Raw genomic sequence first — 5,468 nt, 5'->3', positions numbered from 1 at the left:
TTGGCCAGGTTGGGTGGCCTGGGACTGGGACACCCAGGACATTATTCCCACTGTCCAGCTTGGGGTCTTGGCACAGGAGGGGGTCTGGCAATGGTGACTGAATGCCAGACTGATTCAATTCATAACGCAGAGAGTCCCACGTTCTCAGGTTTATGGAGTCATGACTCTCTTTAGTTTCAAACATTCACATTCTGTGAGATGTCAGGTACCTTCCCAGTTTCTCCAAGAAGTCTTAGGGGACACTCCCTGGGTACTCATCCCTGTGAGTTTTGCTTCCTATTCCATCTCTTTCCCATGGCCATTGTCCTCTCTCTATCTTGTATCACCCCACATGACTTGTCTTTTTTCCCCAAAGCACTGGTAACAAGAGGGTGAGATGTTTCACCCTGAAGGTTTAGGGTCACCAGAAAGGAATGTCAGCACTCACAGAACGGGCACTATCTTGAAGTGGCTACATCATTAGTTGTCACTGCCTTGCGGTTCCCTGACAGCTCAGCTGCAGGACATATCTCCCTGGCTATCTTCCTTCCTGGGCCCGCCCCCCACCATTTTTCTGCCCTCCTTTATCTCCCCAGCCCTGTATCTTCTCTTCCTGTGGTCCCAAGGCCTCTCCAAACATATAAGACAAAGTTTCCAGTTATAACAGAGCTTAGTTGTCTCTCATTCTCCTTCCCACTGTGCCCTGGGGCCTATATTTTCACATACATAAAAAGATGCTCTGAAACATTTTTCTAAACTAAAAGGCCATCTACCCCTAGGAAGAGCTTGGCCTCTTTCTTAGAATGCTATAGCCACTGCAGTCAATTTTTGTTTTCAATACCAGCATTCTCTTCCTATTACTCAATTATAACTTGAGCTGCTGAACTGGGTTCCTGTGGGTCACCTTCTGTTCCAAATTCTCCTAGAAGTTGGTGAGGCTGTGCCTGGTTTCCTCTGTCTCGTGCCCTCCTGTCATGTTTAGCTTGGTGATGGGTGCATGTACCACTGCAGAGGACTCTTGTGCCCTGTGCCACGTTCCTGGTCCCCACTGACATCAGTGCACTTGTGGTGGGCAGTGCCAGGCATATCTCTTGAGTCCCACCACCAAGGTCCTACCCCAGGCCAGCAGGCCTGTGGAGTCTCTGCTTTTCTGACTTGGAGCTCTCTCTGAAGCTATGGGAGTGACAAGTCCATGCACAGGCACAGCCTGCAAGTACAGGAGGGTTAACACTCAGGGACAAGGAGCAAGCCTCTACCACCAGGGATATGGGTAGAGAATAAATGCCCCACCTCTCATCCTTCAGAGGAGCAATCTGTTCTCACCAGTTCTGCAAAAGGTCTCAGTAGGACTGGGCCTTCATTGCCCACAGTGGTGATCAGCTCAGTAGTGTTCCCTTTTGCAGACTCTCCTCCTCCCCCCTCATTCCTATTGTCTGGGATCACTTCCCAAATCAGCTACCGGCAACCATGCCTTTGTCTGGGGTCTGCTTTCAGAGAGACCCAAACAAGGACAGATACTCTGTGTATTCAGTTCCTTCAGTAATTACTTGTGGTGCTGAACTAGAATCTCCTCGAATCTCCTCGCTGCCCATTGGTTCAGAGCCATTCTGCAGAGCCTTGCTAACAAATCCTTGACTTTCCTGCTCCTGTTTCTGCAGGGACGAGAGGCTAGTGTGATGGATCTGCCCATATATCTCTTCTCTCATCTAGAGTGTGTGTTAGACATCTCAACTCTGGAAACTTGATTCATCTGGGGCAAGTCTTTTGCCAGTCTGAAAAGCCATAAAGTTCTCCTGGTGTGTGATGGAGCAAATGATTTCACTGTCATATTACTGCCCCCAAACTCCAGTAGAAATGAGTCTGAGGTGTCTCATCTTTTTGAGCAGAAGTGTTAAGAGATGCATTACTCATTGGTATTGCCCAGTTCTTGCCTTGTTAGGAGCTGCAGAGGAAAGTCAATGTTTTGACAAGGAAACTAAGGCCGAGAGCTGGAATGACTATAAAACTCTGCCAATGGGTGCCCAAAGAATTCCACAGCACTACATCTGACACTTAATTTCCCCCAGAATGAGTTGCCTGTCTCAGCCAGGGGCCTGCTGGACTTATAAATTCTACCAGAGAAGCAGCTTTGTGTTTGCTCATCCTGATCCTTTAAAACAGTGAAATTTCTCTTTGCCCAGTCTCCAGAAATTCCCATGGCAATTGGGTTCCTTGCTGGAGCCCTCACATCTGAGAGACTTCCTCTATTTTCTCTTAGTTTCCTCCCCAGCACTCCAGAGCAGCGACAGCTCGGTGGTCTCAGGGCTCTCCAATCTGGGCACCAAACTGAAGCAGGACATTGCAGTTACTGAAAGAATACTCTTTGTGAATCAGACACTGTATTTGTGCTGTGCATATGTTAAATCCAATCCTTATACTGAGGCCTGTGAGGGGGTATTGCTAGACTCAATCTATAGTTGAGGAAAATGAGGCTCAGAGAGGGTGAGTGGTTTAGCTGAGACCACATAGCCAGTATGTGGTAAAGTTCAAAGGCAGTCCTAAGCCTTTTGACTCCACATTCAGTGTTTTCCCCATTAGAATATATTTTCCAGGAGGAGATGGTACTTGAGGAAGGTTGGATGACATGGATTTGTAGGTGTGTGTTAAGCACTGCTTGGGGTGGGGAGATGCTATATCTACCAAAGAGATGATCTCCAGTGGGGAGCGGGTTCTCCTGCATTTGGAACTGACTGGAGCGTGTGAGACTGCAAGTCCATTGGCTGGCTCTGGGCATCTGGCAGCCTTCCCATCCCCGCATGGTTTCCCAGCTATCCTTAGAGTAGGTTGGGTTGTTCTGGACTCTAGACAACAGTATTCTGATCTCAGTCATTCTCCTTTGTGTTGATCCTGGGAGACCCAAACATTTGGGGCTTGGTGCTTTATTGCTGATGGATTTCCCAACATGAGGACCCCTGAGATGAGAACCCAAATTTGGTCCAATCATGGTGACCCCAACAGGGATGGACTCCTTTTGTCTTGTGAAATCTTACCAGGGCAAGTATTTAGTCCCTTGGTGTCCCCTTGGAAGCAGGAATGTAGGCAACAAAAGGTGCGGATTTCATCTCCTGTAATACATGCCTTCCCTCTTCCACGAGGAAATAAGCTATTTTCCTGATGTTAGAACTTGGAGGAGAGACACATGTCAGGGTCACACAGAGCCTCTCTACTCTGCTCCATAAGAGCCATTCAGGAGAAAATCCTGGATTAGAGGACACAGTGTACAACCAATGTTTTCCCATCAAGAGGGGTCAACCATTTGTCTAATCACAAGTGCATTTTGCAGATTGTCCCAAATGAATTTGGGTGAATGCAATCCAAACTTTTTGTCAGTACCTATAAGCCTGCACAGTATCAGACTAATGCCCTGCACTTGTCCTCTTGCACATCACCCTCCAACCATGTTGGCCTCTGTTCTGTTGATCTTCCTGCCAAGCCAGTCAGTTCCTGTGTGTGTGAGAGGTGGGGAGGGGAGGAGAGGGATGGGGGCCTTAACAAATGCTCTTCCTTTCCTGCTTTGCATGGCTGGCTCCTTCCCAGCATGCTGGCCTCCCCTCAACAGCACCTCCTCCAAGTGGCCTTCCCTGTCTAAAACCCGATTCTCTATCACATGACCAAGCTATTTCCTTCCAGTACTGTTGCTATCTAAAATGGTATTGCTTGTTTTTTTCTTTGTCTATTGTTTGCCTCTCCTTATTGGAATTCAAGCTGTTGCCTCTAGAACAGTGCCTGACCCATAGTAGGTGTTCCACAGAACATTTGTTACATGAATGAATTCCTAACGAGAAATATGGTTGCAGCTTCCAGAAACTCCATCTGGAATTCACAGCAAGTTGATAATGACTCTAAATTTCACTTATCTGTTATCTCTAGACCGATGCCCTCCTTCTTCACTACTCTCTTCCTCACCCTGTGATCTTTCTCTCCTTCTTTCTTACAACCCCTCCTCTCTTTTCCCTTCCCCTTCCTTTCACTTGTACTCTGCTCTTTCCTCTATCTTTTCCTTCCTGCTTGCCCAGGATGCAGGCAACTCGGTAGACAAGACAAGGAAACAGTCCCACCTGGTTTACTCACAATGACTAAGAAAAATTTTTTACTGGTTCATGGATGTCTATGTGACAGTCTATCCCAGGAACCCCAGACAGCCCTAGGGTGCTGAACAGACAGCCTGGCACCCTGATGAGCTTGTCCCTTCTGAGATTACTGTAGTTTAGAGTATATTTGTCAGCATGATTTTTGGGCCTAGGTGCTGGAGATGAACAGGTAAATTCATCATAGGCATAAGACCAGACATACAGAGGCCCTCTTGTTCAAATAGGGAGTTTAATATATTTATAAATGCTTACTGCCTTGTCTGATTCTTACAGGAGCCTTCAGCAGAAAGTCAAAATGCTTCCTTCCAATCCTGCTGAATGATAATGTTCCAGGGAGACCAGCACTTGAAAACAAAAGTGACTACTCTTTTGTCCTAATCTTAAGTCCCATCACCTTGGCTGGAAACTCTGAGTTCTGGTAATGAGTGTTGAGAGGCAATCTGAGGATAGTAATTAGGTATTAAACCTAGACGGGTACTAACCAAAAGGTGTGTGGCCCCTTCTTGCAGTACCAGGAAAGTGAATCTCTCCCAGCCAGCTTATCTGGCCATTGGCAGGGGGATGGAGCCGCATTGTGGCAAAGTGAAACATGATTTTAATGATTCCGAGCACATGGTTTCTGCCTCCAGCAGGCTAGATTTGTAGGCTGGCATTTTTTTTCCTTGGGTAGATTCCAGATGTTGTATAACTTATGCATTTCTAAGCTACAGAATGGTATATGGGGACTTGCCTTTTTGTTATGAGCATGTACAGTGTGGGTAGTGGTTAAGCACTGTCAAACAACCTCCTAAAAGATGCATTGTGCCCAGTCTGCATGGAATAAATTATTGGGAAAAAGAGCCTGAGGTTTTGATAATTTTGAAATAGTTAGAAGATATAGATCAGAGCTTTGTATTTCTGGGCCATCCCCCACCCCAAACACCACCCCCCACTTCATATATATGCACACACATGTGCATGTGCACATGCACGTGCACACACACACACGCATACACTCTCCTCTTCCATTTCATTTCTCTTAGACTTATCAAGCTCACCCACCTGGAGCCTTTCTTATAAATGTAGTTTCCCAGCCTCTAACCCAGACCTATCAAAACACCAGGGGTCTGTATAATCAATAAGCCCTCTAAGTAGAGTTGCCAGATAAAATTCAAGACAGCCAGTGAAATTTGAATTTCAGATAAATAACAAAAATTTTAGTGTAAGTATGCCTCATGCACTATTTGGGGCATACTTATACCAAAAAGTAATTTATCTGAAATTCAAATTTGTACATTTATTTGCTTGAGCTGGCAACCTTAGGCCTGTGGTCCTATACATTAAGGAATTGTTGCAGACCATACCCCTCTCAGGAATTTG

The 5,468-nt window shown here is 46.2% G+C and overlaps 1 long non-coding RNA gene across 1 annotated transcript; it reads left to right on the top strand.

The window, feature by feature from the left end:
• The first annotated feature begins 4,150 nt into the window (after nucleotides 1-4,150).
• On the top strand, nucleotides 4,151-4,590 carry LOC147573497 (uncharacterized). Its single transcript, XR_015244536.1, has 2 exons — nucleotides 4,151-4,278; nucleotides 4,383-4,590. It is a non-coding gene; the product is annotated as an uncharacterized LOC147573497 (long non-coding RNA).
• The last annotated feature ends 878 nt before the right edge of the window (nucleotides 4,591-5,468 follow it).

This window comes from Puma concolor, chromosome E2 (assembly GCF_028749965.1).
Source record: "Puma concolor isolate L17-30 chromosome E2, mPumCon1.1.hap2, whole genome shotgun sequence".
Lineage (NCBI taxonomy): Eukaryota > Metazoa > Chordata > Mammalia > Carnivora > Felidae > Puma > Puma concolor.
Note: the sequence above shows the minus strand (reverse complement) of the source record. Positions and strands in the feature narration are given on the sequence as shown.